This window comes from Athene noctua, chromosome 6, assembly GCF_965140245.1.
Source record: "Athene noctua chromosome 6, bAthNoc1.hap1.1, whole genome shotgun sequence".
Classification (NCBI taxonomy): Eukaryota; Metazoa; Chordata; class Aves; order Strigiformes; family Strigidae; genus Athene; species Athene noctua.
Genome location: NC_134042.1, coordinates 46,707,019 through 46,719,723, shown reverse-complemented (window position 1 = coordinate 46,719,723; position 12,705 = coordinate 46,707,019).

Genomic DNA, 12,705 nt, shown 5'->3' with positions numbered 1-12,705 from the left:
CCAAATGGGTCTGGATCAAGCACTTGCAAGTAAAAATAGCTCTAGATCCAATATATTTAAGGCCCTTGAATGATATCTCTGAAATAACTAATCCTAAACTCATGAGAAGGGAATGGTGTTTGTTAAAGAAATGTGCGTTGTGCTGATAGCGGGCAGTACTGACATGTACAGAGCAATGAGTGATACTGCAAAATGAAAGGAAGGTGAGAAAAGGGACATGAAGACTGCATTGCACTGTATTGAGGAAGAGGAACAAAAGATATTTGAGATAAAAGCCAGTTTCAAGCTGCCTTTATTTTCTCTTCTAATCTGATCCTTCTCTTCCCTTCTTAGAAATTTAGATTTGAGCATATCTTTCTTGGTACACGAGAATGTGGTAAATCTTGGTACATCCATGGTACAGGGAAGCACGACCCTCTTTCTCCTATATAATACTGCAATTTGTTTACTACCACCCAGGACTCATTTATCCTCTGTGAGCTGCCCATGTTTGAAGTAAGATAAATGTGCAAGCATCAGACACATCCCGTGTAGTCCCTTTGTTATCAGCCTTCTGTCTCTTTTGCTCTGTATTGAAACTAAACGCCATGCTTTCTACTTTCTGTCACTACAAACTTTTGCTTTAAATTCCTTTGTTTCACGCATAAATAATGCTTTCTCTGTCTGTCTTCTAGTAACAAAGTAAATGCACCTTTGAGGTTTCCTTGCTGCCTTTACATCTGCACTTTCTCACTGAAACTTGGGCAAGGATAGCTTCAGCCATTGCCATACCATTGCCCGATGAGATTTTCTGAAAGAGATCAGTATAAGTAACTGTCTTTCTCTGATCTTATGTTTTCCATCACCATTTTTCAGGAAATGGTTCCCAAACGCAACGTTTCTAATTAGTCTTTCTCAGATATGATGGAGGGGTGCCACAGGGTATTCCACAGTCTCCTGCCTGTCTTGACAGACAGTTTATGAAATCTCTGGAGTTGTGAAGAAGACTGTCTTTAATAGGATGGTACTCGGAAGAAGTTGGAAAGTATACTTGATTTTAAGCACAGATACACATCCTTCAAAGGCTGCTACATAAGGAAACACGTTGAAGTGAGTATATCCTTATGGCTCACCAGTGAGGGACATGAACATGGCCATACGGAGCAGATGCAAGTTTCAAACCACTGTCTGTGGGCAGTACAGTCCAGAGTTCCATTAGCTGAGCCCGAGAAGAGGAGAATAATGGGTCAAAAATGGCCAAATATAAAGGGGCAAATGCTGGAGGGTGTGAAAAAAACCAGACCTATGAGTTGCAGCCCTCCAGGCTGCTCTATTAATATGAGGGCCTGCTGCATTTATTTAAGCAGGATGAACAGGATGAAAAGAGCTTGTTGGTGTTGGATGCTGAGGCGGAGTTTAAGACATCCCTGACTCACAGCTCGCAAGCTGGGACTCGTTTTGCAAGTTCAGTCCCTGTTCAGATAGAATCAGGGAATGTCTCTGGGCTGGATTGCGAAGGAAGCACTCTTGCCAAATATGCTCTGCCCACAGCACCGTCCAGACCCGTCAGATGATATTTTTTCTAATTTTACTAATGTATGCTTGGCCCCAATTCCATGCTACCTGAGGCTACAGCCGTAATAAAAACACGGCACACATGCTGTGGGTGGGTGCATGCAGCTGGTGGGAGTTGAGGCACGTGAAAACAAAAAATACAACCCTGTCTTAATTGCAGCATAGAAATCAAGAAGTGATATTCTTCTCATTCCCTGCCTTCTCTTTCTGTCTGTGGAACACCCTCACCCATAGCCCTGTCAGTTGCCAGAGAAGGTGGCAAAAGGTTTTCTCTGTACATAGGTTGCTCCATACCCTGAGCAATGCTTAGGTTTTCAGGCAGAAGTGGGCTTGTATGCCACACGCAGCTTGTATTCAGGTGTGGCTCCTATTCTAGGACCATCCCACGTACCCACCTTGTGGGTTACACTGGTGGATGGAGTGTTGGTCGTCTAATTCCTACCTGAGGATGAAACTGTCAGGCATGGTCCTGCCACGGTCATGCAGGACATCCACTTCTAGGATGGAGTGAAAGAGCCTTGGGCACACATTTGTCTCCTACCCGTGAGCTGCTTCTCTGGGGTAGGCAGGTTGTCTTGCAGCTCTAGGCTATGTGAAAATCTCGCTAAGCAGCTCATGGATTTAGAAAATTTGGAGTTCTTTGGGCCGTGAGCCCTCCTGAATATGCAGCTTATAACAACACCAGCACTGTCTGTGTAGAAGATAAATTAAAACTGAGGCCCAAGAGAAGGCACAGGCTTGATGGGGAAAAACAAAGCTAGTACAAGCATCCATGGGACTTGTTAGTGAGGGGACATGGGGAGCCTGTTGACTTTAACCAAGAAACAGTGCTGAGCCTGGGACCGGACCTCTGGTTGTTTCTGGGTCAGGTGTGCTGGCTCGGTGAGGTCGTTTGCCCTGGGGGAACATACCTCCAGCACATACCAGTACTGACCCTCACCCTGAAAGGGAAGGGGCAGAGAGGAACTCCTTGAAGCAGCCCTTGTTTCTGCTCTCAGGATGTAAACACAGGCATTAGAGGGATGCTCCATCAAAGTACCAGAACATGCTGAGGTACAAATGTCATGCTCACCACTGAAACCAGCCAGCCATTGCAGGTCTTTATGTCCCTGTCACATCACCCCAATAGCATATTCTCCTGATATAACTTGTTAGGGGTGACCTTGTTCTCTGACGGCTTTTCCCACTGGAATCTCTTGCAGGGAGAATCAGCATGGGTTAGAGAAACTACATGGGTAGTGCTGAGAAGGCAGTTTATGTGCTGGGAAATTTGGGATTTTTACAGACCTGTAGAAGTTTCAAGCTTCTGACATTAGACTGAATCCTTGTTTCTGAGCTTATAGTGTGCACTGCAGACACCAGGAGTATTTTCAGTCTAAAAATTTACATTCATCACACATAGCACAGTCTATTCGTGTTGATTTTCAGCAACACCATTTTATTTACTGGCAGCATTTTTTGCTAGCTGATGTTTAGCCACTCAACCAGCTGATACTCAACCTTGCAGGATGATACGCAAGTAAAGATGATGCAAGAAATAAAAAATGGGTACTTCCTTCTTCCACTTCTTCATACTGAGTTCACACAGTTAATGACTGCTTTTTCACTCATCTGTGCTGTCATTTGTCTCAGATGCTTTAAATACACTGGCCCAAGCAATGTACTGTCATATCAACAGGAGTTTCTTTTCCTCGTTCTCTCCGAGGGAACCTCCACCCTTCTCTAGGCAAAATACACGAGATGCTAAGGCTTAAAATTTATGGAGCTGGATTTAAAAGCCAGGACGTCTCCCGGTTTCAAGGGAAGGGAAATGACCCTTGGCTTGTTTTGCAGTCACTCCTTTTCAGAGAAGGAAGTGCTAATAAGCGCTCACTTGAGGCACAACAGTTTAGGACAAACGAAGGCCAAAAAGCAGCCGCATAATTGCTGTGACTGGGAATAAAGAGGAGCCAAGGAGAACATGTGAGAAGTTTCCCTTGTGAGCGGTGCTCTATGAGCAATACACCTCAGCAGTCATGCCAATGTCTGAGGTGGGAGCTACCGAACATCCAGAGCTGCCCCTGGGGGCTGCTTCCCCTCCCAGAGCAGCTCAACTGGAGCCTGTTGTGGGAGCTGGGTGGTGGGGGCAAGACCATGTTTGCAGCAGGGTAGAGGAGAGAGAAGAGAGAGGCAGCACTGGGAAGACAAAACGAATAAAAAATGCTGCAGATGTTGGTAGGAGTTGTTAGACATGGAGGGAGTACATTGCACACTCTGCAGATACATGAGTGCTTGAGCAGTTTGAGAAATAGCTCTGAAACCTGGTCACGGTCACCCAGGGGAAACCTCGGGTGAGATTTCAGAGCACAACATCCCCGGGCTCTTGGGCTCCCTCCTGGAGGTGTGTCAGGGCACTGGCTCCAGCTGCAGCCAGCCCCTTTCCCCTTGTAAGGAGCCTTCCCACAAACTCCCTGTGGGGACCTCCGAGTGGCCCACACCTGGGTCCCCCTCCACACACCCCAAAAGTGACCATGCTTCAGGCCCCAGGGGACACCACACACAGAGCAACACGGACCAACTCATCATGCAGCTGGAAGTCAGAAGGGGCCATTAGTTTTTCTTACCTGGCTTGGCAATCACAGACCATCGGATTTCACCCAAGTACTGGGTCCAATGACTTGGTTAGGCAAAATATCTTGGTCCTCTCCAGACTATAGGGTCTCAGTCAAAAGTCTGGAAATGGGATAGACCGATCCTGCTGTTGTCTGATGACTCATCAGTGACAGAGAAGGGCTTGGATGAGCTGTGCCTCCACGATACCAGCAGGCAAGCAGCAACCCACTACTGTAGAGGAAGACAAAAAAGAATGCAAGTCCTTGTTGTCTGATCGGAGGGAAAAACAGTTTTGAACCACAAACACAGTAATCATTTTGACACTCAGCAAGTTAGAGTCAAGAGTCAAAAGGGGATGTGGCAACACTGCCATGTACAACTGTTGCACCACTTTTCTTGTTGCACTTCCACTTATTGCTCAAGCATTCTCCACGACCCTTCAGGCCAGGGTTTGCCATTGTTATTCTGAATGAGAGTTCAGAGTGCTAGTGTATAACATCTTCATTAGTGACTGTTAATAGTTCCCAGACAATGTATAAAATGAATACAAGTAGTTACTTAATGAAAGACCTGATTCACACAAAAACTTGTGCATGCAATTTGAATATTATAAATAGCTGATGAGAAAATCAATTATCAGGCAGTAAATCTAGGAGTCCTTGACAATAAATTCTTTTCTGTTCCTCATTTATATGGTCTTCTCTTGCTGTTACATACTATGAGGTCTCAGAAGGGGATTTGCTGTCATGTATGTATGTAAACATACATTCCCACCAGATCTTTCAGAGATGATGCCCTTCTGCATTGTCCTCATCTTGCAAGAGTGAGGGAATGGCAGCACCTTAGCGTCTCCCCAACAAGCAATTCATCAACCAATGGAGGTGATTATCCCACTGTATTTAGCATTGGTGTGGCCTCACTTTGAGTACTATCTGCAGTCCTGAGCCTCACAATTTAAGAGGGATGTTAAGGTACTCAAATGCTTCCAGAGGAGGACCACAAAGCTGGTGAAAGGGCTGGAAGGCATGTCCTGTGAGAAGCAGCTGAGGACTTTGGACTTGTCTAGTTTGGAGAAAAGGAGGCTGAGGGGTGACCTTATTGCTCTCTACAGCTTCCTGAGGAGGGAAAGTGGAGAGGGAGGTGCTGATCTCTTCTGTCTGATATCCAGTGATAGGATGCATGGGAATGGTTCAAAGCTGTGTCAGGGAAGGTTCAGACTTGACATTAGGAAACATTTCCTTACCAAAAGTGTGGTCAAACACTGGAACAGGCTTCCTAGAGAGGTGGTCAATGCCCCAAGCCTGTCAGTGTTTAAGATGCCTTTGGACAATGCCCTTAATAACTGCTTTAACTTTTGGTCAGCCCTGAAGTGGTCAGGCAGTTGTATTAAATGATCATTGTAGGTCCCTTCCAACTGAAAATACTCTATTTGATGTGAATATATTTGATTCAATTTGCTGTCCTTTGCCAGACACCTTTCCCCTTAGCCCCCTCAGCTGCTGGCAAAGGCCCCTGCTTGCCTTCCACACATGCCATGAAGTCCAACCCCCCTGGGGAACTGGTTGCTCAACCCAAGTCCACAAGAGAGAACTGCTAAAACAAAATCCTCTCTCTCTGTGCCCTGGTTTGGCGAGTGTGACTGAATGAGACCTGCCAGCTTGACGCCTACACTAATGCTCTGTCCTGGGGAAACGACACCTGAGCGTTTCCAGTAAGTGCTGCATCCTTTCACTGGCTGCTTCTGGGAACTCCCGGCTGAATCACCTAACCCTCTGCAGATGTGCGTGCATTTCCTACTGTTTCTTTTTGGAGGAACAAATCCACGTGCAGCCTCTTAGAGCATTTTAGGTGTGTTGGCTGGCAAAGCCAATCAGCCAGATATCGGCCAGAAAGAAGAGTATTTTCAGGAACAGTTCAATTTGTGGGTCTGTTCCTTTTGCTGTCATATTGGGAAATGGAAGCATCCTGAGCCTTCAGAGGGAGGTGGTAAATAAACAAAAATTATATTCTTAGATTGCACTTACTCCTGTAGGAGCCATGAGCTTGTATTATTGTCTTATTCTGAAGACAGAGCCATGTATGTGAGAACTATGTTGAGGACCATTGCAGGTGGCCTTCTCAATAATGTCCAGGAAGAGGGAGTACAGATGTCGGATTCAGAGGGAAGAGCAGACCCCACACCATGCAATCTTGCTCTGTTGTACACACTCGCTTCACTAAGGAGTATTCCCAGTATCTGGATCAAAGCATGTTGTGCAGAAAAACATCTTTTCTTGCTAGAGCAAAACAGGAAGGTGAGATGTCAGTGGACTCCTTACTGCAAGTCTGGATTTGCCAGACTTCATGTTGTTTGATCGTGTTGTACCTTCACTAGTAAGACTGAAAAGTCTCTCCAGTTCCCCCTGTCAGATCTCTTCCAGGTGGAATTACCCACCCCCAGTGATTAAGTCACTTCTCGACTGCTATCTGACAAGCAAAAGTCATTCTAGTTCTCAATCCACAAAGCTAATTTTCCAGCTGCAGCCTCACTTCCCTGATCCTCCTTTACACCCTCCAGTGTCTTCATGTCCTCTTGCTACCCTAGCATAAGCCATTCTTGTAACAGATGCAAGATTGCTTTCCTGATTGCACACCACTTCACCTTCCATCCCTCTGTGAAAGAACTAGACTTTTCTAGTCACTCCACTGCGTAGAGAGCATCTCTTGACATCACTGGCAGTCACTGCTTCCCGAAGTGCCTCCCATCCTGTAGGGAGACCTGAGGTTTGCTTGAGATGGAGAGCTTGCAGCTGTGCCAGGCTTTCCAGATAGCATTTGTCAGAGCATATGTAGTTTAAGTGAACAGAAATTTAAAGAACAGGCTGACTATCCCTACCCCTTGCTAGCCAAGTTCTGCACATGTTCCCCAGTAAAGTTCCCAAATGAGGTCAAGGCATTTAACTCATTATCATCATAGAGTTCTCCCCAGACTGAAGGGTGTCCAGACATATGACAAACACTATATCTAAGTAATATGGATCACCAAAATCCACTGCTGCAACACAGCTGCTTTGGACTGGAACATAGGAGCTATCCCAAGCCAGCAGTGTTACACAACCATTGCCTAGAAAGGAGGAAATCAACAAAAACTTCTCTGGTTTAAATCGCAGCAGAAAATTAAGTAAGTTAAAACCAGTCTTGGCCAATGACACTCAGACTCCAATATCTGGGAATGGGAGATCATGGTGGTTCTAGTGGCCATAAGCCACCAGGAAATTAAAAGTAACTTTCTATTTGGGAGGCTTGAAGCCAGAAGTGCCGTGGCCCCTACCAGCACTGAATTAGTCCTAGGTTGACCCAGCCTGAGAGCACTTCCTGCAACATCTGGATTTTCTTTGGATGTCTCTGCCAAGTTGCAGCATGTTCCAAGACCGCTGAGTTCATGAGACCTGAAAACAGCCAGCTGTCTGAGAACTGGCAGCATCAAAGGCAGGAACTGTGCTAAGAGCCTGGTTATCCATTTGCCAGCAATCACGTGGATGTGCCCAGACCAGGCACAGGATGCCGGGGATGCTCCAGACTTCCCTCCAATAGCAGCCCCACTGCTGTGTGGCAATGGCAAGGTTGCACAGGGCTGGCCGGGTCCCGTCCCCATCCCTGAGAGCTTTGCCCAGGGTGGCTGCGCACGCAGAGCAGCCTACCTTCAAGCAAGCTCCAACAGGAGCTACTCACAGGGAGGGATTCGCTCTCCGTTACACAAGCGGACGGTGCGGGAGGGTGAGTCACGGCACCTGGGAGGGCAGCTGAGCAGACAGGTCTCCCCCAGGAGAGATGCACCTCCTCAGCCCCTCGGGCCAAGCTTGTCCGTGGGCACCAACTCCAGCTGAATATTCCCCATCTCTTCTACAAATTTTCACTCAAGAAGGGTGCTTTTCTACAGATCCACTTAACTTCTTGACGCCATCTACAAACAACATTGTAACGCACTGTAACATGCATTAGAACAAAACAACAGGTCTGATTTGCAAACAATCCTCCTCCTTTGGACTATTGGGATGGTCCTACAGGACATAGAGATGCATAAGAACATGAGCAAACGTTGCAGTCCCCGGTGGCACCCGTAGCACTGGGTCATGATGGCTGGTGGAGCTGGTCGGGGTGTCCGTGCTGGCGGTGGCACGGTGGAGAACATGCATTACAGGTGTTTCCTCAACCAGCACAGCTGCCTGGGCTGAGCTGAATTTTTGAAGAAAGCAAAGCCCTGGTGTAGTGTTTTTGTGCACGTGGAGGGTGTGCCGCGGAGCCAGAGTGTCTGGGACAGCCGCAGTCAGAGGAAGCCGCTGCGGCTGCTCGCGAAGGAGGAAATCGGTGTCCCAAGGCTGAAGGCAGGGCCAGCGCTGGTTTTTCCCGGAGAGGAGGGGAGGTGGCGGGGCCGAGCCGGAGAAGGGAGTCCAGCCTAAGAAAAGAGCACGGAAGGAAGAGGCTCAGAAAGTGTGCTGCTGGTGTGGACACGGACGCGGAGGAGAGGGCTGGGAAAGGAGCTTGTCACTACAGAGAGGAGGACGCAGCTTTTGCGAGACATGGGAGAGAGGACTGTGGTTTTGAGCTGGAGAGAGTGGAAGGAGCAGGGACACATCGGGCAGACATGACTGGGGGAAGTGGAGAACTGCTTCCAAGTGGAAAATAAGCCAGGGAATGGTGGCTGGAACTGGAGGGTAAAAATTAAGTGGACTAGAAGAGAGAGGAAATGTCGCTAGTGACTGACAGTCATCATTCAGCGCTGCCATAAAGGCCTGGGCTGAAGTGTGTGTGAGCTGAGAGGCATCCTGGAGCAGCCAAGGTGAATAAAAAACAAAACTTTGCCCTCGGGTATCTGTAGCAAACACGCAATCAGTCTTACTTTATACCCATGGCTTCATTTCACCATCATTTTTGTTTAGCTCAGTTAAAACCCTTAAGCTTTACCTGGCATCATTTAAATCCGATGAAAGGGAGAACAAGAGCAGGGAAGAGGCATATATTTTTTGCTGGAAAATCCCCACGTGCCTGTACACAAGCAGAGAGCAGGCCAGAGTCATGCAGTGAGGAGCAGGCTAGAAACATCCAGCAGTACGTGGGGCACGTCACCAGCATGCGCTGCAGTGCATGTCCTCCACTGCATGGGGAAGCCAAGCCAGCAAATACTGGGGTACACAGGCCCAAGAGCAATAGCAACTAGCCATGGGGCAGTTCCAGGGGAGGATTTATAGGGAGCTGGGCAGAAGAGGTCCACTATGTTGCAGCCACACAGGACAACTCCCCCAGAAGGGGTCAGATAACGGTCCTTTCTGGGTACGGGTTTTACCAGTCAGTTCTGCTAAATCATATCCAAGTACTTGCTTCCCAGCCCAGCCCAGGACTAAAAACTGTGTCTGTTGTTATGTCCTAACACCTTTATTCCTTTAAATGTACCCTAGAGATGTTCTAATCAACTACTGATTGAGTAAACTCCTTACCCAAGGGCAGTGCAGATTTACCAACAGTCTACAGCGCAGCGCAGGGTCTTTGCTCTCCAGTGCTTGACAATTCCTCTGTTTATTCTGCTCGGTCCCTGTCACTCGCTGCCACCAAGGGGTCTGCAGAAATCGAGACGGAAAATGACTGATGCTAAGGCTCAGCAGTAGGATCAATCTTCAGGAATGCTGCATTTGGCTCAAACTGGCTGGAGTTCAGTAAAGAGCTGCGTAAGTGAAGAAGCACGTCTTGCTGATGTGGATCGTAAATCGTGGGCTGTGGGCTGAGTTTCTCATGTTGGCATCTGATGAGTACCCAGCAAGGTTTTAAAACAAGTAGCTCCAAGAACAGCCAAAGAGGCAGAGCCGAGCTGCCCAGGGCTGTGTGTCTTGTGACTGGAGACTCTGGTGTCTAATAAAACATGAGATGTGGCTGTGGCTGGGCTGTTACAACATCTTCTGTAGACGCCCTTTGTGTCTGCTGTGGTTGAGGTCATTTTGCAGCTTTTCCCTGAAAGCTAATGAGGTTTTGCTTTCCTTAAAGCAGAGACAAGTATTCACAAAAATATTAGGAGTGTAGAATATCTGAGAGCCCTCCGCTCCTGCCAAATGTTTGTTGCAAGTGGCCAAAATGATCAAAAGTTGACCTGGAGGGGGAATGAACGATACAAACACACTTGTAAATCCTGAATAGAGAAACTGCATGAAACAAAGATACAAAATTGTCTTCTTTTTTTTTTTTTTTTTTTAATTAAGTAGAGTTTTACTAAGGAGTGGTGTGTATTGTGGCTATCACATACAGAATTTTGATGTATTAAATATTTTTAAAATTATATGGCACTATGTTGTGTGTTATTATATGTCTGTTTGGGGCTTTTATGTGCAACAACCCTATTAAGTCTATATAATTCTTGCTAAACCCTCCTGCAAGGTCAGAATTGTTGCCTGTGCTTTGGTAAAGAGAAGAGTTGAGGTCCGTGAAGAACAACTTGTCAAGCTGGAAAACATGTAGGACCTGCATTGTCCTTTCACACATGGGAGAACAAATACTGGTTTTTTACACCAGCATTTTTCCTAAGTGCCTGCAATACTTGTTCTGACTACTGGCAATCTGTGAGAGAAGGTGACAATGTCCCAGGCGCCAGAGTAATTTGTAATACCATGAGCTTGCAATGGAAATGGTCCAAAAATGGCTTTCTACAAAAAAGACCTAAATTCACCATTTCTGCTCATGATGAGCAACACCTCAGGCAGTTCCAGATGTCGTCTTGAGTTTTAAATGTGACTTGGAGAGTGTTAAAATTAATTACAAGTACCAAGAGCTTTGCAGGTTCTGCTGATTTGGATGGAAAAGCAAAGCATATCCTTTCTCATTTCATGATTCAGCCCCATAATTGGTGGTTTCAGTTCTGATGGCAAAAATCACCATGGTAGTAGAGATGCAGGAATAGTAAGCCGCTGTTCAGATTCCCAGCCTGATCTTTACTGTCTGAGATGTAAACCTGAAACTTGTACAAAATAAAAGCTGTATCATCTTTCTTAGCAGACGGGGAATTTATAGAGCACAATATACAATTACCCTACAACATATATTCCTTCCTTTAGGAAGAGGAAAGTCTTTCACTAGAACTTGCCATTAAATATGGAAAATTTATTTTAAATGGATTGAATATTTGTCAGAAAAAAATCTTGGCAAATGTATTATGCGTATATGTATATGTACACATACACGTGTATATATATATACACATGCATACATATATACATAAAATCACGCATACATATTTACATGAATTCACCATTTCTCACCGCAAGAGCCTTCTGTTAGTGCTGGGTGCAGGTGTTTGCCTGCTGAAAATAGTATATGTCTGCTGTTCAGGCAACAGTTCTTACCAGCTCTGCTGCCAGTGGCTGCAACCCCCTAATTATTACTGAGCTTTTCCAACCAGATAAAGACCTTAGTTAAGAAAACTCAAGGTGGCCAGCTTGGTCTTAGGCACCTTTCTCCCTGCTTTCGGTTTGAAATCAGCTTTCTGTGAAGCAGGGAGGAAAATCCCAATACAAAACTGGTAAAAGATAAGGAATGCACTCTAATATGGAGATCCAAACAGAAATAAAGGTGTGGTTTGTGTTTCACCTTTAAGCATGAGATAAGAGAGTGGCCATGAAATACCTCAAATAGAGACATTATCAAAACCTGAACCATATTTTCTCTTATAGCAGCCTTTGTTCAGGGAACCTGACAGTAAGGTCTAGAAATGAGAGTGATGCTGAATATATACCAGAAGGGCACTTTTTATCTGTAGAGTCAAAGCACAGGACCAACAGTGATCACTTACATGTGTTGGACATCTATAGATTTAAAAAATACAATCAGATTTTGCACCAGTGCAACAGAAAACCATAGACATGAGCAGCAAACTGTCCAAAAATCTCTTCTGTTTCACTCAAGGAAGACTGTGTGGTCACCTGGTGAGTAAGCACATTCCCAGGGAAAAAGCATATTCATCAAGAGTATTGGACTGAGGTGCAGGGTGGTATAACCCCAGCAGCTCGGATCTGAAAGCCACACCGGGCCAGTACAGTTTCTGGGTTTGACCCCACCGTAGCAAGCTTGGTTTGATCTACACCCACCGTTACCAGTTGTGCCTTAGCAGTGAGAGTGCTTCTTCACTGGAACAAAGTGGGCAGGGATTTTTTAGCATCTGGCTGGAAGCTTTGCTGTAGCCTCAACACAAGTGATAGGGCTCAGCTCAGGGGTCACTGGATGAAATACCGTGACCTGTAACATGCAGGAGGTCAGTCTAGGTGACCTAATTGTCCCCTTTGGCCTTACGGTCTATGAATACCCCTGCAAGACCAACTGCCTTAATCCCTTACCAAAGAGATGAGGGGATAGTGATCTTCTCTCATAAGACTTTCCATCTCCATTACGGTGCACACTCTTAAGCAGCTCACGTTCACCCATATGGTCAAGCACATACTTTGCATTTGTCTTCTTCTCCAGTGTTAATGATCCTACCAGATGCATTCACATATGACTGCAGGAAATTCACCCAGCATGTGCAGTCGTTTTGGAATAGTGCAT